This window comes from Podarcis liolepis, assembly GCF_965112155.1.
Source record: "Podarcis liolepis genome assembly, chromosome: 8".
NCBI classification, from domain to species: domain Eukaryota; kingdom Metazoa; phylum Chordata; class Lepidosauria; order Squamata; family Lacertidae; genus Podarcis; species Podarcis liolepis.
The window spans coordinates 59,461,292-59,484,829 of NC_139560.1; the positions used below are offsets into that span (position 1 = coordinate 59,461,292).

The 23,538-nt window shown below is 41.5% G+C and overlaps 2 long non-coding RNA genes across 4 annotated transcripts in view; both read left to right on the forward strand.

The window, feature by feature from the left end:
* LOC310714061 overlaps positions 1–3,110 on the forward strand; it is a 29,055-nt gene extending 25,945 nt beyond the window's left edge. The window contains exon 4 of the long non-coding RNA XR_014529564.1: positions 2,926–3,110. This is a non-coding gene — a long non-coding RNA (uncharacterized lncRNA). The remainder of the gene's footprint in view (positions 1–2,925) is intronic.
* Positions 3,111–17,082: 13,972 nt separating this feature from the next.
* LOC310714059 lies at positions 17,083–23,200 on the forward strand. 3 transcript variants are annotated; one of them, XR_014529560.1, is made up of 4 exons: positions 17,083–17,532; positions 18,333–18,451; positions 21,741–21,879; positions 22,860–23,200. It is a non-coding gene; the product is annotated as an uncharacterized lncRNA (long non-coding RNA). The 3 variants fall into 3 exon arrangements; XR_014529562.1 differs by lacking the exon at positions 17,083–17,532 and adding an exon at positions 17,659–17,937; XR_014529561.1 differs by lacking the exon at positions 17,083–17,532 and having other exon boundaries at positions 17,659–18,451.
* Positions 23,201–23,538: the final 338 nt, after the last annotated feature.

Below are 23,538 nucleotides of genomic sequence, written 5' to 3' on the forward strand. Positions count from 1 at the left end.
TCAGGGCAAAGTAGTCCAGCAAGCTATGCTTTCTTCATGGCCATTGACTGTGATTTGTGGACAGTGTCTTCCATAGGAGCTTAGAGATTTTAATTTGTAAACACTCCTTTACTCATCCTCTGGACATTAAAGTGCACCTGGAGGCAAGATTATGAAAGCATTCTCAAGCCTTCAGTAAAAGAAAGAAGGAATATGGAGGGGCAGTTTTAAACTCTGTGCTTTGATCTCGAAGCTGCCTTTGCAAATTGCTGTTTGATTTGGGCAAAGTAAGTTTCAAATTGATTGGATGTGCCGTGTGATCCTAAACATGTTTACTGAGAAGTAGTCCATGGAGTGCTGTGGTGTTTGCTCCCTAATAAGATACAACTTTGTCTGGCCTTAGCCTGATAATCTAGGGTGGTTCAGTCAGGGGTTTGCAGGAATGTTTTGGCAGTTCTGTATGCTGTTTCATTTTGCTTGTGGTAGTAAGCCTCTAACACTGATTAACTGAATAAAAATATAAAATATATATTAAATAAATAAATAAATAAATAAATAAATAAAATGTCCAGTAGCACCTTATAGACCAACTAAGTTTGTTCTATACCAGATGTTCTTCTTCAGATACCAGATACTGATTAACTGAGTTAATGTGATGGGCACATCATATTGTTCACAAATATTCCAGCTAACCAATGTGGGAGCAGGCAGGAGCTGTGGGAATGTTAACTGTCAGGGAACTGACATCAGAGGCACGGGAGAAGGAGAGGGTCTCTGATTCTGCAGGAGAAGGTCCCAGCGCTAGAGGGAGACTCAGCTGGGAAGAAGGGGAAGGGAATAAGTGTAACACCAGGGATCCTGGAGAGCAACGGGACAGGGAGGTGCAGGGGCTCCAGGACTCTTCGTTGGAAGTTAGTGAGGAGAGCCCAGGCACCCCGCTGCCCACGCCCACCCTGCGCAGGAGACTCCCGCGCAGTGAGAGGCGGCGACGATTGGGCGTCAAACAACTCTTATGTTGGCAGCGCTTTAAGAAACGCCCACAGACAGATTCTACGAGTGACTAAGGGCAGCCACGCTGAGATGGGCTGTGCAGTCCAGAGGGTTTAACCAGGCAAACTAATGCTCAAACGGAGCAGGATTACGCACGAGTAACTCCCAACCACTACATTAACAGTCCAGATTCTGTGAAGGAAAAGCAAGTTTTCAGTTTGGCTGGGATTAAAACTTCACACAAGCACAGATCTTCAAAAAACACACACACAAAAAAGTCCAAAGGTAACATTAATCAAAGATAACTCACAACCATATAAAACTATATACAACATAACCAAAATAACAGATTTCTGAGGGGACTGCAGTGACCACAATATTCACTTTGTACCTGTATTTTATAGTATTGGGATGCCTGTCCTGTTTCAGATCTGCTCTGTGTTGTTCTGATCAGATTTGTGATCTGGAATGAGATCTGATTTTTTAAATGTGAGCTTTGTTTTGCCCACATTGATTACAATGGGAGATCCAAAAAGGGCTGTAACCTTTCCCCCCTTTTTCACTGTGAAAAGTGGATGAATTTGTAGGCAAAGGAGCCCCTCTCGAGTGGATTAATCATACCAAATTTCAAACAAATCAATCAATTCACTTTTGTTTAGCTTTAAGAACATTTTAAAAGTCTATAACTTAAAACAAATTTCTGTCAGAATTTAATATGAGTTGCAGGCATGGTCACCATTTCTGAAGAGGGAATGAACTAAAAGATTGGAGCAGTGTTTCTCCAACAAGGGCAGCCTTCCACACTTACATGCTGGCTGGGGCTGATGGGAGTTGTAGTCCAAAACACCTGGAGGGCATCAGGATGGCGGAGGCAGCCATGATGGCAATGGCAATGTAACATATGCCCCAATTCTCTGAGCAGTGAAAAGTCCAAAGGTTCAGGGGTTACCCAGGTTGGGTTCACTTTGGAAAGAGGTCAATGGGGATTTACTGGCAAAGACTGAATATAGATGGAGATACACAATTTTAATAGCCCAACAAACAGCCCAAGTCCACTCTTCCCATATCACATCTCAAAGGTCACATTCCCTCCTGGGCAACATTCTGAAGGCCACATGCCACTGGTGCTTGGGGCCAGCAGCAAATGTGAGTCTTACCTTTCATCAGTGGGCTACATTCTCACCATGCAAAAGGAAGAGGTTTCTAAACACATGCGCGTACACCCACCCACCCACCCACCCTCCAATATTCCTCAGGTGAAAATAGGGACATTTGTAGTTTTAATGTCATATTCTTATTTTTGCTTTGTGAGCAAAAAGGGAACTTTTCTTATACGGCAACAATATAAGTGTGCGTAAGTAAGTAAGTAAGTAAGTAAGTAAATAAATAAATACTTTTGTGTATTTTTCTGCTTGTAGATTTCATTTTTTAGGGTGCTGGTGCAATGCCTTAATTGTCCCCCAATCAATTTATTTCATTTGTGCTTTTAAAAAATCTAATCAACCAAATGTTATCTGGCTGCTTAAGAGGTTTCTCTTAATGCGCTAATGCATCTCTTGATATGATAAACTCATATTTGGAACGAGATTTCAATCGGATTCTTTCAAATTCCATCCATTACATTTTCTCTTCCTTTGGCTGAATTCATCATGACTGTTCCAGTCTAACGATGCCCACTGGTGATCTACTCTTGTCTTCCACACAGAGGTGGGTACTGCTCAGTGATGGAATAAGATACGCGTACATAACTCATGCCGCTCTTGGGGGTTCGTCCCTAGATGAAAGGCGTCATTATAACAATGTGATCATTATCATTATCATGAAAAATCTTCTTAAGGAAGCGATTCCACCTTCTGCTTCTGACACCTCATTTCTCTGTTGTCTCCAGAGCCCCCTTTGTATCTCCTAGGAGCGTCACTTCACATCTTAATCTCTTTATGTGTAATCTCATTACAGATAATCCCATTTGCTGAAGATGTCAGGAGTACCTCGCCTCTATGTGAGGAAGGATTTCCACTCATCATCTCACTTTGTAACCGATCCCAGATACATTTATTGTATAAACAGTCTAGCTGGAGTGGGAATCTCCCTCAGGTTGGAGTTGTCTATGCTCTGCTGGTATAAAAAATATGTCGGGGAGATTCAGAATAGTTGGGATGTGGTGGGAGGGTGGGGGAGAGATACTGTCTTTTCCTTTCCAATTACTCTCAGCAAAATGACTCACTATTTACACTAGGTGGAGAGGGAATTTGTGATATTTTCCCAGCTAAAAGAACAAGATTTATAAAGTAATTAAAAGCAAAAAGCTCTGAATGACTTTTAGAGACTCATTTATCTTGGACCCAGTCAGTCTTGTAGAAGAAGACACAGTGTGAGCCGTCCTTACTTTGATTCGGTGTGTTGTTTTGTTTAAAGTCAATTGCTGTTTTCATCTTGTCAGTTTGGGGGAGGATATAGAGGTCTCTCAGTCTCTCAGTAAAATGGGCCACAGTAGGTAACCAATGATGAGCTCCGGGAAGTAAAGGCCTTGAGGGGTGGAGGGCAGGATGACAGGGATAAAAACAAACAAACTTGGACGATAAATGATATGTGCAGCAGTTTGGGTGTGTGTGTGGAATGCTACTTCTTATGTTGTTTCCTCTAACATACTAATTCTTAATGCTGTTGAGTGGGCTACTATCACTGATTTTGTTTAAAGATAAAAAATCTGAAACCTAATATTCTTATTAATAGGAGGGGGTGGAATAAAAAAAAAAAACCCAGTCACTTTCATTTGATGGTTTTGTTGGGGGGTGGGGAGATGTTTGTACCACTCACTGACTGGCTAATGAATAATCAGATTTCACAGCTTGAGTGCTGGGGTGGTAATTTGGTTGCACGCCATGCTCCAAATCCATGGAATAGTGCTTCATTAATGTGAAGACCTGTATAATCAAACAATTAGCAGTCTCTTTGCTGCTAAAGCAGCTTTTCATCAGCATATATACTTCACTGGGAGATGAGTCTCAAATTGGCGGATCTGACAGCAGAACAAGTCTTCTACTAAATCATGGTGGCTAAGAAGAGTGTGGACACAAGACCCATGTTTTTAATGCCTGAAGGGCACGTTGTCACTCCAGGCATATCACACCGCATGTGTTAATATAGCGTCAAGGAACGAATGAAGTTGAAAGCCAATGGACTACCCATTCATTAGGGGGGAAAGGAGATATCTTACTGTATATGTGAAGCCATTATCAAAATGCATAGCAATCTTTTTCTGAAAAGCAATCTATCAAATTATTTCCTTTAAAACACAAAACAAAGCAAACCATCATTTTTCTTTCCTCTACTCGTTTTGTTTGTTTTTACCAACCATGGTTCAAAAGTGTACTGAGATTGTAAGAAAATCTATGCTTGGAAGTAGCTTGGATAGCATATGTATGTGTAGCTTGGCTGAATTTAAAGTCAATTTGGGTTGAAAGAACCAAAAAAACCCAAACACCCTTATGGAGAGTCAATACACAATGGGCAAAAACATGAATTTTCCCTTTGATGGCAGCAATGAAGTTCTGAACATGTGCAGTTTCAAGGGCCACACCTCAGGAATTTGACAAATCTCTTACACAGGAAATAGCAGGCAGATTATTATTGTGACAATTGCACTCATGTCTATTTTACTATGTTCATGTAATGGGAAGCACATTGACTGAAACACCGATGGTAAGAGCAGTCAGGCTGGCTTGTTTCACACAAATTGCTTAGAAGCATACCTGTACATTTTGCTTCATAACTTTCTTCAGAGGAGGGCTAGGGATTCACTTTTTTCGCTGATGTTTCCAGTGGTACTCAACCTCTCCTTTCATCAAAGACCAGAGAAATGCAGAAAGCATCTTCTTGCAAATGAATGCAAATGTTGTTGTGATACAGATGGGGAACTAAGGCTGAAAAAAATGACTGGCAGAAAGCCACATAGTGAATCCATGGCAGCTAGGCTTCCCAAAGGCAAGTATACAATCAATGGACCACATTATATTATTCAATACACTAACCTTTTTCTTGCTTTTCCCCATAGAAGTAAAGAGGAACATGAAATAGCCAGCCTTCCACAAATGCAGAAGTGGGTCATCTGTACTCCTACAGATGTTGCTGGACAACTTCCATAATCTCTAACCATTTTCTGAGCTAGCTGGTGTTGATGAGTATTGGAGTCCAACAACACCTGAAAGGCACAGGTTGCTGTAGGTTTTTTTAATGATGGTTGCTCTCAACCATGGTGGCCATGATCTCTTCTTATCAGCTCATTGCATTCTCTCCTGGGTAAGAATATTCTAGGCATGGATAGCCATACCTGATATTTTTCAGATAACGTACTGGAACAGATATTCTATGGTGTCCTGAAAGAACCTAATCATCTTCCAATCTGGATTTGGAATCACCTCTTCCAATCTGGATTTGGGACGGGAAACGTCTTTTGGATGGAAACTTCCTGGGTCACCCTAGTACGTAACCTGTTTCAAGAGTTGGCAGGGAAATGTCTCCTAGACCTCTCAGTGCTGCTGTTTGAAATCACCAACTGTGGTGTCCTTCTGGATCATCACAAAGGGATGGGAGACCCAGAAGGTAGTGCTGTGGGAGGGATGCTACTGTTCTTCTCAATGGCTGATGGAGTTCATCAGCATTCCATCTTGTCCCCCATACTGTTCAAAATGCTGGGAGAAGTCATATGGAGATTTGGGTTGCGGAGTCATCTATATGCAGATGATACCCAGCTCTATTTCTCATTCATATCTGATCATAGGGAAGCAGTACAAATCTTGAAACACTGTCAGCTTGGAAGGACTGGCTGAGGCAGAGCAAACTGAAAAACAGTTTGACACTACAATAGAGTTGACATTAAAGAAACATATAAAAGGCTTAGGTAAATAAATACATTGTAGATACACTGACAAGTAGTGGATGGTGTGGCATGGAGGCTTTGCCCATTTGATCTCCCAAGTTGCTGCTGCTTACTGGAAGGAAAAAGAGAGAAATGAGGTAGCAGGAAGCTTGGCATGGTGCAAATGCGCTGTCAGGAGCTCTGGATTGGCTCCATGAGTGCAGTTGTACCATGCTGACCTTCATGCCACTCCACCCCTCAGTAAGCAGTAGCAACTCAACCGTCAGGAAAACCAGTAAGCACTGCCTTTCTACCACACCATCCACTAGTGACATTAACAAAGAAGATCCATAGGGTCAAACTACATATGATGATAATCTTGATCGAACCAAGACTCTGTTGATGTGTTCTCATGCTGCTCTTTTGGTTAAATGTTTTGGATATCGGTGCCATTTTAACATTGTTTTTATATTTACTGTGAACCATCTCGAGGAAGACATTGTGTTCTGAAAGGCAGCGTTGGAAGTTCTCAAAATAAATATTTTTAAAAATGCTTTTAAGTAAGATCAGCACTGTGCAATGCAAGAGATAATGCTGGCTGGGGGTGGGGAATTAAATGCATAAGCTGCACTGATAACTATCAACTTGACAGTAATTGTCCAACAAGTAAAGATGATTTTCTTTTCTCTGATAAATATATATACACATACAATATTTGTAACCAGCATTTTCATTTTCGGGTCACTTGTTCTGCTGTCATAATTTGTTCTGACCAATCAGTTATATGTTGTAACAGATGTGCTAGATTGGAGCAGGCTGGAACATTTGGCTGCAGTAATACAGTTTGTATAATAGGGGTCCCAGCCAATGGAGCAAGTGCTTAACTGTTTCACACACCGGCTGAGGATTCAATCCATTATGCTTGCTACTAACATTGTTTAGTTGCAGTGAAAGTTAAACAGGCTTCAGGTTTTGTGTGTAGCTCCAGATTTTATTTCTGCCAGTAGTGTAGTTCTGAAGATTCCTGTCCTGTTGATCAAAGAGCAACTTTATTCATAAAGTGTACATGCTCTATTTATTCTTTCATCTTGTAAGCTAAAATCAGCCCCTGTGTCAGCAGGAATTCAGTTTCTCCTTGGTCTCTCCAGTCTACCTAAGGCTGAAATGATGAATGCAGCAGAAGACTGCAACTGAATTCACATCCTCAGCAATTCAGCATGCCCTGCACAGGTCCATCTTCTAGGCATTGTACAGTTCGTACAGGAGGCCTCTCAGTTTGATAAATCGGGTCCTCCCTTAAAGAGGGCACATATTGTGGTGAGACCTGGACAGCCGACACCCTGTGTTGTGGGTGGGAACATTTGGTAAGCCACAACACCTGATTGGTAGGTCCCTCAAAGCTGGGTACAATCTGGCCAATGGGACACAGCCCAAACGGTTCAAGGGACCTATTTATGCCCATGCACGCGACCCAGAGCTTCCTCTTTCAGCGCATGCATTCAGAACACCTGCCCACCTCTCCCTACTTTTAGGGCTTGTTGCGCTTGACCTTGCTATGCCATCTTGTGTCGTCTGTCGTTGGGACAGGGGCACGGCAGGAATTTTCCCCATTTGGCTGATTGGCTGTTGCCATTTGGGTTTTGCCTGCCGCATAGCAAATCATCACAACTTGTAAGGTTGCGGATAGGCTCTGGATCAAGTGATAGGGGTGGGAGAACGCTCTCGCCATCCCTATGTGAAGGGTATTTCATTAAAGGAATCCAGGGACTTGATGGTTTGGTCAACCCCTGTGAGGGGGTTGTGCCCGTGCCTGAGTCCAGGGGGACATTTGGGTGGCGGAGTTAGCCCGTGCCCGGCTTTCCGCTTATTCAGGTGTTCACCCTTGGCTGACCTATGCTGGTGCCCTGGGTCAGCACTATCTCCATGACAGGGAGCTAGTCGAACCAGAGCCTATGCAACCAGTCACTTTCTGTAATCAATAAAGTTGTGGCCTAAATTTTGCCAAAAACCAAACCAAAATTTTGAGTCAAGTGTGAATTTATTTAGGGGGGAGGTTTCTTGGTCTGAGCATGCAACTACTGCAGGGAAAATGCCTCCAAGTGGTGATGAAGGATGGGAAAGGATTTCAGTTCGGTTTGCATTTTTCAAACCAAAATGCAACTAAAATTCACTCTTCTCTGAATTTTGCAATGCAAAACTCTGACGAAATAATGTGTACAAAAATGTACGAATTTTGCAAAAGTGTGTATAAAATGCTTATAAGTGGAAATAACATACAAAAATGTCCCATATTAGGTAACACTGCTTGCAAAAATATGTGTCTTTGGCAAGGACGGCTGCTGCTCATTGGGACTGGTAGGGCAGAAGAAGCCAGGGAGGGCAACAGAATGACCGTGGTGCTAGCGAATCTAGGTTCCCCCCTTCCCCCACAGAGTTCTGCAATGGCAGCACTGAGATTATGGAGAAGGAAGGTGACAGGCAGTGCCGCCCTCTGGACTGGAGGTAGGTCAGGCAAGTGGTGATAGGCTGTGAGCAGACTGGGGTTAGTGGAGCAATGGACCAGCCTCCACTGTTCACAGGCAAAACGGTGTATATGAGGAGCAATGAACACAAAAATGCTGAAAAATTGTCATCAGGCCTTTAATTTTAAACTGCAAGCTGCAGAAATGTGGTAAACTGAACTTAAGGGAGGGGAAGAAGAGAAACTGAGAGACTGAAATTGACAAATTTGTCATTTCCTGGTGGTGAGATAGCAAGAGCAGCCACAAAAATAGATAACCTATGAAAGTTTAGATAACCTAGGAAAGTATCTGTGGGATCTGCCCTGTGCCCCTCCCACAGCTCATCCTGTCACCTGTGCCGCGTTCTGAGCATGAGCAGCAAGGACTTCATGCCTCCTTCAGAGGTGAACCAGAAGTTGTGGCTGGTCAATTTTATCATACTGACTTGGCATTTGAGGGACTGTCCTTGTGAAAGCTGCTCAGTTGGGACATTGGCTCATGTTCTTCCAGCTTTTCCCAAACTTGGGTGTCCAGCTGTTTTTGGACCACAACTCCCATCATCCCTAGCTAGCAGGGGCAGTGGTCAGGGATGATGGGAATTGAAGTCCAAAAACTGAGTGAATCCAGAAAATGATTAGAGTGAAAGGAGAGTAAGGTTAAGATAGAAGAAGAGATCAAAGAAATAATGAAATGAGTTTAAGCTAGTTGGAAAAATAAAGTAGCATAACAAGAACGGCTGGAAGTCAAGTCACTTGGTGGGTATCCGTGTGGGGTAGGTGTGTAGGTATGTTGATATGTATAGTATAGGTAGGTATGATATAGAGTAATGTAGGTATGTTTTATGCTATGAAAATAAGGTAGTGTGTTGTGTATGTGTATTGTGTAAATGTATGTGTTTTATATGTTATAATAAATTAAATCAAAAAAATGAAGTCCAAAAACACCCAAGTTTGGGAAACCCTGTTCTACACTGTAATTTTTATTGGGAAATATGAAATATCTCTTCAGTACTTTCGCTGCGCTTGGCAATTCAGGTGAACCCTATGTTTCAATTTTAATGGCAGATTCCAACTCATAAGACTGCAGAAAATATAGCTGGCCAAATACCATGCTTTAGCCATTAAAATTAGGACACATCTATTAAAGGGACGATGAGTTTTTAACCAAAATTTGTCTGTATATTTTAACTATTTCTGATTGTTTGTGGATTTTGCTATACTCCACTTTTCATGGGCTCAAGACTTGCTGAAATAAATGGAACAAGTTAATTGTCTAAAAGTCTCATTTGTTTAAGTGGAACAAAGATGGCCGATCTTCTATAGATCTGAGTCATTAAAAAGCTTTGAGGTTTTATTTCTAATTAAGTGGTATACAAATTCTCTTTAATAAAAATTCCGACATAACCAACAACAACTTTAATATCACTGCTCTGCATAACTATATACTGTAGACTTTCCATAGCATTCACTAATGGGAAGTTCAGCTTCTCTACCACTTATACACCTGACAGTGTTCATATATTAAATGAGTTCCATAATATTCTAGGGTTATAAACATGAATAATGGCTGAACTAATCTTTAAAATAACATAATATACACTGGGTATTCCAGTGGGGGGCGGCAACCAATGTTCAATTTTTGCTTTATCCTATGCAAAATAATTCAGATTCCTCTCCCCCTGCCCCCCGCATTCTGCGGAGAACTTATGCCAACAAATTGCTGCTATGAGCTAGCCTACATCTAAAGCCAGAAACGGCTTTCAAAATTACCCTTCTCTGTTCACATATATTTGACGTAAATTACATCAAATTGTATTTGAAACACCAAACTGGCATTAATGGAAGCTTTATCCACCCCCCCACCCCCTTTGCTTCAGGCACCATTTTAAAATAGATGAGCATAAAAATGCAGTCTGCATCATTAAGTTTATATGAAACTAGTGAGAATAAAAATCACCATGTAAGTTTTTAATAAGATGTGTTTTTCATTCCAGTTTAATAACCCAAGTCTATATTCATCTTCCAGTATAATAAATACACTGAAAGGGAGGCATTCTTTTGTGGGCTTTAACGTGTTGAAGGTTCCTGAAGATGGAGCTTTCCGGGAAGCTGGGAAAAAGAAAATTCTTTTAATATGGCAGTGTGGAGTATTATTATCATAAATAATTAATGTGCACAGCGGAAGAAAAGCTGAGCTTCATTAATAATTCTTATTTTTAGTTGGCATAGGCTGGAGGTGCTCTATCTTTTTTCATGCGATCCGTGTCAATTTCCTTGATTTTAATTTAATAGATGTTAAAATTTTAAAGGTGGTCTGCTGTGTTCTGCGACGGACTGTGTGTGTGTGTGTGTTTATGCATTTGTTTGTGCCTTTTCATTAATATCCCAGTGCCAATTCTTACCCGCAAAGATATTTTTAGTAGTGTGTACACAAGGAAGGTGGGGGTGGGGAAAGCACCATAGAGGCAAGGTAGAGTGGGCATCACTGTCAGCTTCTTTCATCTTACATTTCCCCGTGGGACAAAGATTCTTCTTTGATTAGGACCTCAGGAAATATTAAAAAGCTTTGCTGCGAATTTGAGCTCATCAAAACCGACTCTGTGTTTTTCTCCTTCTCCTTTAAAGAAAACAATATGCTGGGATAATTCACCTTTTCTTCTTCTTCTTCTTCTTCTTGCTTGCAATGGCAGGCTCCCTTTCATTTGTGATGAAACGAGAGCTAATTTCCCAGACCGGTTTGCATGCTAACCCTTGTGACTTGCTGCTTTTTTCTTTTTTGCACATGGCAAACCGCAGCCGCTCTTGGATCGCTAGCTTGCATGGAGCTGCTATCAAGGATGCATCACTGTTGCAGATTGTTTGCCTCGGTTGTTTCTCAGACGGCTTCTTCCTTGTAATGTTGCACAGTGATGTAGAAGGAGCAAGAGCTGGTGGCAAACCTCTGATTTACGGCTTCGCATATTCAAGAGGACAACTTAAGCCCCTGTTCAGGCATTTTAAAAAAATTCTATCCATGGAAGGGGTACAAGGCTGTGTCAGTTAGACCCAACCTCTTTGCCCCTGAGCTTTCTGGGGTGAGTGGGAAGATTTGAAGGATAATTCTAAGTGCATTTGGCTGAATGTTCTTACAGTTCTCACTGCACTTGGGAAACTTGCTCAGTCAGAGTCCCTGATCACGTGGAGGACTATAAATATGTTTGATCAATGTACTTACAATTCCTCTTTATTTATAAATTTTTTAATTCAATTTTCCATTTCCCCCCAATATTACATCACAACAATTATTATTATTCACAATTTCAAAATTTCCCTCTGCCTCCTTCTCTGGTTTTTTTCACAATACAGTGGTACCTCAGGATGCGAATGGGATCCGTTCTGGAGCCCTGTTCACATCCTGAAGCGAATGCAACTCGCGTCTGCGCGTCTGCGAGTGTGCGGGTCACGATTCGCTGCTTCCGCGCATGCGCGTGACGTCATTTTGACTGCCTGAGCATGCGCGAGCGGCGAAACCCAGAAGTAACTTCTGGGTGTTCCGTTACTTCTGGGTTGCTGCAGAGCGCAACCCGAAAGCGCTCAACCTGAAGCAACTTCAACCCGAGGTATGACTATAATATCATTCCTGTATATTACCTTTTCCCCTTCTTTTTTATATTTTAACTTATAAATTATATAACTTTTGCTCATTGTAGATGATTATTCAAAACCTGCTAATGTTCTAGTCTTTGCATTGATTCTGTATGTAGGCCGAAAATGGTTCCCAGTCTTTCTTGAAGGATTTTTTGTCCTTATTTCGAAGTCTCTCAGTTAATTTTGCCATTTCAGCATATTCCATAAGTTTTTCTTGCCATTCTTGTTTAGTTGGTATTTCATCGCTTTTCCATCTTTGTGCCAATAACATCCTTGCTGCAGTTGTGGCATACATAAAAAGTTTTTGTTTACCTTTTGGTAAATCTTGACCTAAAATTCCTAACGCAAAAGCTTCTGGGCTTTTGACAAAGGTTATCTTAAATATATATATTTTTTCATTTCATTATATATCATTTCCCAATAATTTTTAATTGTTTTACAATTCCACCATAAATGATAAAACATGCCTTCCTTCTCTTTACACTTCCAACACATTGGAGCCCAATTCATCTTTAGACTTTCCCACTCAATCTGCACAGCCCTGACACAGGTAGAATTTAAGAATACCTGAACAGGACTTCAGCTCTCGCTGCGTGGAACCAAGCATAAAACTGAGAATACACTGATGTGCGAGAGCCAATTGAGACATTATTTTTGTCATGGGAACTGCAATCCCCATGGTGTAGTGGAAGCTGGTCCACTGGGGCAACCAGGCCACAGCCCTCCCTCTGAAAATGTCAGGTGATTTTTAGAAATTTCTGTGGGATATAACCAGCCTCATGCAACCAACATGCTTAACTCTAATTAATGCATGAAGGGGTTAAGACAATAGAGGAAGCTGTTCTTCTAGGCTTAGCTAGGTCACACTCCCTCACCTTGGAGGGAAGGGCTACCTAACTCTTTGTTCTCTCACTTTCCACCTTTTTGTACCAGGAAGGACATTTGGGTTGGTTGCTCCACGTCCAAGCCAATACCACATGGCTTTAGCAAGCCATCTTTGTGTATCTATACAAATAATTTAATAACTGCATTGGCTGCCAGTTAGTTTCTGGGCCCAATTCAAAGCGCTCAGGACCACCATACCTCAAGGACTGCCTCTTCCCATATAAACTGACCCAGACACTGCAATCATAATCTGAGGCCCAGTTTTGCGTGCCTCCTTCATGAGAGGTCTAGAGGGTGGCAACACGAGAAAGGGCCTTTTCTGCCATGGCTCCCTGTTTGTGGAATGCTCTTCCCAGGGAGGTTCGACTGACACCTTCCTTATACATCTTTAGATGACAGGAGAACTCAATCCTCTTTAAACCTTTGCCCAACAGTCTATGTCCTTTTAAATGTGTTTGTGAGAGGAGGGTTATTGTTTTATTTGTTCTTGTTTTTATTATGCACTTTGTGGTTTTATTCTGTATTTTTTATGAGATCTTCGGATGACGGGTGGTATACAAATTTACTAAATAATAAATTTAGACAGCATCTTAAAAAGCAGAGACATCCCCTTGCCAACAAAGGTCCGTATAGTTAAAGCTATGGTTTTCCCAGTAGTGATGTATGGAAGTGAGAGCTGGACCATAAAGAAGGCTGATCGCCGAAGAATTGATGCTTTTGAATTATGGTGCTGGAGGAGACTCTTGAGAGTCCCATGGACTGCGAGAAGATCAAACCTATCCATTCTGAAGGAAATCAGCCCTGAGTGCTCACTGGGAGGACAGATCCTGAAGCTGAGGCTCCAATACTTTGACCACCTCAAAGAGAAGACTCCCTGGAAAAGACCCTGATGTTGGGAAAGATTGAGGGCACAAGAAGAAGGGGACGACAGAGGACGAGATGGTTGAACAGTGTTCTCGAAGCTACCAGCTTGAGTTTGACCAAACTGTGGGAGGCAGTGGAAGACAGGAGTGCCTGGCGTGCTCTGGTCCATGGGGTCACGAAGAGTAGGACACAACTAAACAACAACAACAATAATAAATAACAATAATAACAGTCATGGGTCCCCTCCCAAATAATCCTGGAAACTATGGTTTGTTAAAGGTGCTTGTGGCTCTATGAGGTGTAAACTACAGTTCCCTGGATTCTTTTGGATAAACCGTGCATGTTAAAGTTGTGTGTGTGATTAAATATATGGTGTGAATATGACTTTAAGCTCAACAAGAGGCCTAACTACTGATTGTGTTTCATGCTTTTGAGAAACGTGTGCATATATTCGCTACTTTTATTTTGAAGAAAAAGCAGCTACAGGACCCTGATCTGTAATGTTTCCTGCCCATAGCTGGCACACTCCCCCAAGTCCTGTTTGCCTCCAAGGATGCTGTTTGCAATAAACAGTGGTTTATGCCAAACTATAGTTTGGTTATTGGGAGTATGCACTGCTGGCTCATGGTTTCCCTCCTCCCCTCTCCCTTGTCCTTTCATGTGCTGTTCCATTCCTGTTTTCCAGGCAGGAAAGCTGTATTCTTGTTTAAGAAGCAAGGAGCTGGAATAGCAGAATAAGGTGGTAGCATTCACCATGATATCACTCGGTCCCCAACCTGTGAGTCTCAGGGTCTGGATTAGTGGGGAGACATAGTAAGCATAGACTACATCACAAATTGCCAAGTCCTCTGGGAACCTATGGTAAAAAACAAGAAGTGAGTGTACAAAGGAACAAGACAAAAGGGAGCAAAGACTTTGAGAGCACCCTGTGGTTTGATTTTCAGCTGTGAAACCAGTTGTTTTGTGTGTATGTGTCCCCAATAAACTGGAAATAAATGAGCTATGCAAACTGGAAATATAAGTGCTTACAGATGGCACGAATGGAGAAACAGCACTTGGTTCTTGACCTATGCTCACTGATTTGAATGCTCCCATGTGCACAACTGTGTTCAGATGAAACCGTTCAGGTCATGCCAGTACGCTGGGGAGGCAGAGTTTAATGCCCCGGTACTTCCATACATATTCATTGAATGTGCTGCTGAACATCCTTGAAGAACTACAGAGTGATGACCACTAAAATCTTTCATTTTTGCTTGCCCAGGTCCAGCCTGTTGAGAGAAGCTGAACAATAGCCAAAACCAGGTTGGAACTGCTACAGAGTTGGTACACTGAAACTACCAAAATCATGGAATCAGGACTCTTAGGGCAGACTCAGAAACATTACAGGCATGGTTGCAGAAAAGTTCCCTGTTTCTCATTCTTGCTTATTTTAACTATTAATGGTCAATTTGAGATGGTTGTGTAAAGTGCCTAATGAGCTTAATGAATGATCCGTGGGGGTGGAATTCTGTATTGGTTATCCAATTTCGTTTCACTTTGTGCAATGTTGCACTTGTGTAATGACAATAAAGAATCTATTCTATTCTATTATAGCAATATTATACTGCAAGAATATTCCTAGGAAGATTCTTGAAGTGCAATAATGATGAGTTATGAGGGGGGGAGTCTTGAAGAAGAAGAAAACTCCCCCCCCCAACTAACCTAATTTGAGATGTGATTGGAAGGACTGATTGGCAGTTGGCAGAAATTAACGATAATGAACTCATTTTGATAGAAAATGAACCAGATACCATGCCGGCTGTTAAAAGTTTTCAAATCTGGTTTCTCTCTACTAAACACAGTCCTCCAAGCTCTGTCCATCTGCCTACAAGAAAAGAACCTTTTACATGCTTCAAGAGAGGGAGGGGGGAAGAAAAAGAGAAATCCTGATATAAAAATGCTGCTGTGAGTTACTGATTACACGATCACTTCTTTACTCTCAGCAAGGAAGCAGAATGGTGTTAAATTCAGGGCAGAGGAGCAGCAGGTAACTTGAATGCAGCAAAAAGGGGTGGGGAGGGAGAATCATCATAGATGTTTACCAGACATAATTTCCAATTTTGCTTTGAAAGCAACTTTGGATGTTTCAATATTAATGAACTTAAACGGGTTATATGCAGATTGCCAAACATTCAATAAGATGTGCACGGGAAAAGTTTGCCTTATGCATGCCAAGAAAACATGGGGATGAGGTAGATGTGCACTCAAAGCTTCATTAGCTGGAGTAATGTGTAAAAACAACAACAACACACTAGTAGCATGACTGCAGTCAGAATCCCATGCACCTTTTGACAGCTTCAGTTCTATTAACTTCGGTGGGATTTATTTATGTCACTTGGTAGTGCATAGGTTTTCAGCCTGCAACACTGATTCACTCTGCAGACAGAACTCAATGCTGGAGAGTCAATGTAGTGAACGATATATTGGCAGACAGCTACTGTTGACTGAAATGCCAGTTGTGGGTCATTCTGCTCCTCATCCTAATATAAGGCACTCTAGGACACGTAATCAGCTTTTAACTGCAGGACAGTGAGCTAATTCTTCACTTTGTTCTTAATCAATGAAAGCCATCAAACACAACAGACATTTGTTGACCCACTTAATGTAATGTGTGAAGCTGTTCTCCCAAGCCAGGCAAAAGGAACACACCTATATGGTTAGGTATGTGCTAAGTCCCATTGAAGTTCCTGTGTGCTGCAATGCACATTCAGCATGGACAGTGACTTACATTGTTGATGTTAGCCCAATGCAACAAGTGAGGGGTTTTGCCTTCACAATTATTCCCTGCCACAGTGGCTCATAAGACTAAAATATAAATAATCAATAGTGGTTTGATGGCACCATTCTTGGTACTGTCCAGTAGTTAGCTCCCCCATCCTCTTTCTTTCTCTTTTTTTTTTACCTGTGTCATCTTTCATGGATGTTGCTCTTTAAATAACAAACTTTATTCCACATTTACTTTGGTGATGATAAAAGACAAGACATATGCAATGGATTTGCAAGTGAAGCTACAGGGAAGCAGGCAGAGGGCCTTCTCAGTAGTAGCACCCTTCCTGTGGAACGCCCTCCCAGCAGATGTCAAGGAGATGAGTAATTTTATATCTTTTATGAGACATCTGACGGCAGCCTTGTATAGGGAAGCTTTTTAAGGTTTAAGGTTTTACTGTGTTTGTATACATGCTGGAAGCTGCCCAGAGTGGCTGGGACAACCCAGTCAGATGGGTGGGGTACAAAATAGTAGTAGTAGTAGTAATACTAATAATAGTAATTTGGCTTAAAGGTGGCTGGAAAACAACAACATAGCAGCCTCCTATAAAACACACACACAGTTTGCCCTTTGGGGAGTGGTTTTGTACCTAGATACCTACACACACCTGTGTCACACACCTCAGTCACATTTCTTGGCGTCTTGAGGAAAATCCCAGAGAACGCTACACACACCTTGAAGTAAACAGTCTCTATCAGAGTAAGAACAGGGACAAAAGAGATCTCTTGGGTACTGCCTTCCATTTACTCTGTAACCTACTCACTTTCTTATCCTGCGCCAGTGTTTACTCCACCTGTTTAAAGATACATTCATTACCAGCTCTCCTCCCATTTCGGTGGCTAATCTAGCCTGGAAAAAAACTAAACTGATTGTTAACCTGACTACAGACAAGAGGCTTGCTGTGCAATTTTCTAACCATTAGGACAAGGGAGTGAACCTGTTTGTGTTTCAAGGAAATGTTTTCCGTGTCCACCCATTTAATCCTGGTTAAGGGTATTGTTCTGCATCTCAGAGCAGTCTTGGGTAAGTGGCATGATTATTGCTGGCATGGAGAGGTGGGGTGGGGGGACGGGAATTAGGGCAGTGCTTCATGTGGGTTCAGCCAAAGTCTGTGCTTTATATTAAAGAGAACAAAACAGGACTGGACAGAGTGTTCTGGGAAACTAATAATCAAATAGACTGCAACCCATATTTGCTTTTGGGAATGTGATATAGAGGCATTACTTGGAGATTTTCTATTAAAAACGAAAACGAAAAAAGCAACAGAGAAATCAAGGGAGCCTAATAATAGCTTCTTAACCACAGAAAGCGAGAAACAACATAGATACGATAATTGAATGTGGTTTTGATGGTCAGAATCTGCCTTTATTCTACAGCTGTATTTTCGGATTTGAGGCTTGATCCTGGCAGCCACGACGACAACTTTTTGTATGTAATTGCCTGCATATTTGTTCATTTGAGAGTGTGTTCCGTTTCACTTTTTAGCCTTGCTAGATTTTAATAAGGCTGGAAGATCTTTGTTGTTGGTACTGCTGCTGGCTGTTGTCAATACAATCATCTTGCTTTTTTAACTATTTATATAATACGTTTAATTTCATTTGTTTGGATCCCAGTCCAGTAAAGCATGCATTTTGGATATGGATACTATTGAACTGCAGAGCTAGTAATTTTCAGTTTATGTGGCATTGTGGGACAATGACGGCTGCCACTCAAACTACAGCAAGGCCTACACTTCCACATGCTCAAGCCTTTCCCTGTGGATTCCCTCTCTCCCAGTGAGCTCATGGTCCTAACAGGCTGCTTCTTCTTGTATCCGGCTGCAGGTTCACTGGATTTTTTGCCTGACAACTTCCTTCCACTGCTGTTGAAAATCAAGATTCCTTGCTTGGCAGCTGCCCTTCCTTAGCTTCTTGGAGCACCAAGCCTTCTTTTTCTCCAACAGGTGTGCCGTGGTGTGAACGTACAGACAGAACCTTATGCTGAAAGGCATTAGAAATGGAAGATTTTAGTCTCCAAATCATTTGCAATTATTCAGTTTAATGTAATTGTTATCTGGATGCTTCAGGCGCTTTGGGGACACTGTGGTAGTCCGACGCAGGGGACTGTTCTCCAAAATATAATTTTCAATATGTGCTAAGATTCAGAGGACATTGAAAATCATTGTTGAACATGCCATTAAAGGTCAAGGCCATTTTGGGCAAATTAACATAAGGATTATATTCAAAATTCAGGAAGCAATTGTGCCATTTTTGATCGCACTGGGAAGACCTCATTTAGAGCCCTGGGTTCAGGAGGTCTGAGCATTTTAATTCAAGAAAGGTGCTGACAAAGGAGAAAGGATTGAGAAGAGAGCTAGAAAATGATAAGAAGGTTAGTCGGGGGGGGGGGAGCAATTTCCCTTTCCCCTTCTGCACCTTCAGGTACAATATCTGAACTATTTGTCTCTTGTAAAAATCAGCTAAATGTCCATTGAAAATACTTGGCAATGAGCAGAATGGAACTGCAACCACACCTGCATGTTGTAAAAAGCTGGGATGGGGAACCTGGTGCCCTCCAGATGTGTTGCTGGATTCGACCTTTCCTCCACCCAGGTCAGCATGGTCAATAGGGGTGGTGAGATCTGTGTTCCAGCAACATCTGGAAAGCTGCAGGTTCCCCACTCCCGTTGCAAAGTGATATGTGCAGGGCTAACTCAGGACATTTTGTCACTAGGGTAAAATGACAAGACAATGTGTGTCCCCCTTCCAATTGGACTGGTAGCTGAATCTGACTTCAGCACTGGTGATGGGGCAGCAGGCTAGTGTAGGGTTGATAGCACAGGTTGTATGGCACTCACAATTTTCTCCTACAATACCTTCCCAACATTCTGGGCTCACAGCATCTGCTGTCTAGGGGGCTGCTGTTTGCAAAAGTATATGTTGTGTAGGATGCCATATAACTATACTGCTTCGTATTTTAGCAGAAATCTCTAAACCATTTCCATATCTCAACAAGAATGTACAGAACGTGGAAGCAAGGTTGCTTATGGTGGGCAAACTGCCGTCAGCACATGATAACATCTTTTTCGTGGGATTTGCACTGGCTGTCAATCAAGGTCACTGCATTCTGCTGGAGATTGTCTCCTGTAAAGTCCCTAAAATATCAGAAGCCCTCTCTACAGCAACTCAGAGCAGGACTTTCAAAGTTGGCTACTGCTGTTCTGTGGAGCAGCAGTTCTGTTGAGATATGACAGGCTCCCACTATCTCTATGTTCCGGAAACAATTGAAAATGTTTTTGTTTCAACAAGCTTTTCCAAGTAGACGGAAAGGTCATTGCTTTGGGTTTCGTTCTGTGTTTTTTTGGTGCCTGTACTTGGTTGTTCTTATACTATTTTCAAAAGCATTTTTGCTGTTTCTAAAGATGGAACATACATCACCCTTGGGAGATATATTATGGAAGGTGTTTCACAAAAGGAATGAATAAATGATATATAATACAAATTCAACATCCAGTGTGCTACAACTGTTAATAATAACAGATCCCATGTTTTAAATAACATAATTAAGTAACAATAAGTATTGTTGCTGGATTCGACTTAGTAAAATAAATGGGGAGGGGGAGCAAATCATACAGAAAACATATGGTATATTTGAATGTGTTTGCTAAATTTGTAATACGGATCACAATCCTAACACAGTTCCAAAGAAACCTGGCTGCCGAGTGCCTAAACCACTACCAGGCAGTCCAAACAGCGATCCAATTTTTAAATGATGAGAACATGTATGCTGGGGAAAACCACATGTGGTAAGCAAAAGTGGAGAGACACTAACGTACCTGGCCTATTGGCTTTGCTTTTCTCTGTGGTTTTTTTTTTTAATTTCACGTAACTATCCAGAACTAGAGTGAAATCCTATATCCTGTAATTTATTAGATTAACCTTTCAGAAACTGCTTTTAATTAGAACACTGGGAAACCTCTCTTCACTTGCTGCCAAATTGTTTTTTTTAAAAAAAAATCACACAAAAGGGGAAACAAATTAAACAGAGAGAAATGTTCCATTTTGGATTTTGGCCACTCTGTAAGAAATCCTATCAATAACAGAATTCTGCAGTGGGATTCATGGTGCATCTACAGTGGTACCTTGGGTTACATACACTTCAGGTTACATACGCTTCAGGTTACATACTCCGCTAACCCAGAAATAGTACCTCGGGTTAAGAACTTTGCTTCAGAATGAGAACGGAAATTGTGCTCTGGCGGCACGGCAGCAGAAGGAGGCCCCATTAGCTAAAGTGGTGCTTCAGCTTAAGAACAGTTTCAGGTTAAGAACATCCCTCCAGAACGAATTAAGTACTTAACTCGAGGTACCACTGTATTTGTTTGTCCACTACACTGAGAAACCTATTTTAACAGAATGCAATACACACACACATACACAATGATAATTATCAAAGTATAAGAGTATCTGAGTGGTTGAAATAGCGACATGTAGCAAGGAGTCTTAATTTTTTATAATAATAATTGCTTTGTGTGCCCATGTCCAATCTTGCCCATTTCTAAAATTTATTTATTGATGTGTGTTTTTCTTCTTGTAAATCTACCAAAGAATAAATGAAATCAAATCGGGGTTAAGGGGTTAAGAGGGCATGCACACTGTGTCCTGTTGATGTCATGGTCATGGCACTTGCCCTTCATCTGATAGGAAATGTTCTGTGGGGGTGGACACACACAAAAATGGGTGGCTGGGGAGGGTCAGTTGGGGGCAGTGAGAGAGAAATGTCCTTGTTTTCATCTGAGGAACGTTGGAGGGTGTGTGCTTTGTCCGTACAAGTAGATCTTCAAAACAATGCGACAGCTACCTTTCAGCCGAGAATAAATCTACGTGCTTGAAAGAAAGACAAGTAGCATTAGCTCATCATGACTGCAGATGAGCCCTGGCTATCTTGGGATAATTGAATCGTAAAATAATTCAGCATGATCTAGCCATTTGTCTGTGATACGTTTTGAGTGTGCAGCCATGTACATTATGCCAAGGAAAAACTGGGCTGGCTTTTCACTGAAGGAAATTGTATTTTTTAAGAGAGAGAGCGAGCGAGGGAGAGAACTTGCTTTGTAAAGAACTTTTTCAGTGATGGAAGGAAAATGTCACCACATCCTCTGAACAGCAACATACTGTACAGGCCCACTTCCGTGCCAAAGAATGAACAGAGATAAGAGAACAGTGGGCAATGTTTATCCGTGTTCCTTTCAGCTCCTCACAGCTGTGTAGAGCCTGGTCATCATTACCAACAAATGAAAAGGAATGGAAACATTAACTCTGTGGAATCTTTGAAGAAGCTGGTGGCAATGAAGTTAAGAAAGCATTAACAATGGAAAGCATTTAGGAAAAGGTCAGCGCTCAGATTAATGTATGCTCTCGCTACTGGGCTGCTTCGGGGCTAAGATGTGCTCGCACTATAGATGAAGGGACCAGTTTAGGGATGTAGTTAGTCACGGGCTTCCTTCTGTGAGACTGAGGACTGTAGCCGCTTGATGAAAATAATTACCACTACCATTCTTTGCCGCCTTTCATGGCTCCGATGGGAAACCGGCTAATGCTGCTGCTTCCTTTCTTAGGACTTCTGCCAAGCAGCCAATGTGCTTCTCTCTTCCCACCAGCAGGCCAGCCTTGATCCTTGGTAGATTTGACAGAGCAGGATATGGTATCCATGGGACCTCCAATAGTTTTGTTGTGCTGCAAAGGAACTGGTCACCATGTTCATATAGATACCAATGAGTGTTGCTATGGGCGATGGTGATGAGGCAAACACAACACACACACACACACACACACACACACGCAACACCAAGCTAAGTCACTTCTTGATTTGCTATTCAGAGCATTCTTGAGCACTGAAGCAGTGGCCATCTGCCAGTGTTTGTAATAGGAGGTCAGTATGCACTGACATTCAATAAATTGGTATTATATGCCTCAGATTTGTGCTTTATGGGTTCTACATTCTTTCAGAAATACGAGCCTTGAATGGAATTGTGATTGAAAATCCACATAGACAAATTTGTGTCCAAAGACAAGCAGATGGTTGCATTGTCTATCTTATAAATAATAATATTATTTGACCAGAGAAATGGTTTGACATACTCATTGAAAGTAATGGGACTTAGGCTCAGTCCTAGGCACATTTACACGGCAGTAAATCCACTCAGCTCAATGAGACTTATTTCTGAGTACATGCAGGTCCCAAGTTCCAAAAACAGTGTGTTCCCAAAACATTGTTTGTTAGACAAGTGTTCGGATAACAAGCTGACAATTTCTATTATTTCCTATGGGAACATTCCTAATCTGTGATCTCTCTCCCCTCTCCTAACGTAGTTTCTTCCTGAAATGGCTGCAGCCAACCACAAAAGAGAGACAATGGAAAAACTTATTTGCCTTATCTATCCCGCTCTCTGATTTATCCGATCTCTCTCTCCCCCTTCCCTCTCTCCATGGTTTTTGCCTGAAAATGACTGCCGTCAACCAGCAAAGCAGAAACAAGTAAAGAAGTGGGCAAACTCTGGCTGTTTGGATATCTGAATTAGCCATGTGTGTAGCAATGTTTGGGCATAATTATTCATATTCGGATAAGTGAATTTTCTCATATCGAGCTTTCAGAAAGCAGGACCTGTTCTTTGCAAACAAGCTTATTGGTCTGACAAAATTATGCTTTTCATTTAAACTCATTTATTTGGGATTCACTCTTTTTATATTTATTTATTTTTAATGCAATATTTCCTTGAAAACTGAGACATTGGAACAAAATCTGGTACTCATGTTTGGAACACAATTCTAGATTTAAAGTAGAAATATCAGCTTGATCTCTGCACCTATTTTCAAAGGAAAGGGACAGGAAAATGCAAAAATGCACCGCAATGGAAGATTGAAAGTGAAAATTTAATAATTACCATTTAAATGTATTGATGATTAACTCCCTTTGTCCTGAGAAAGATTTTAAGATACTAGGCTCCCCACTCCTCCCCAGTTCATAAAGAAAACATATACCGAGTAGCTC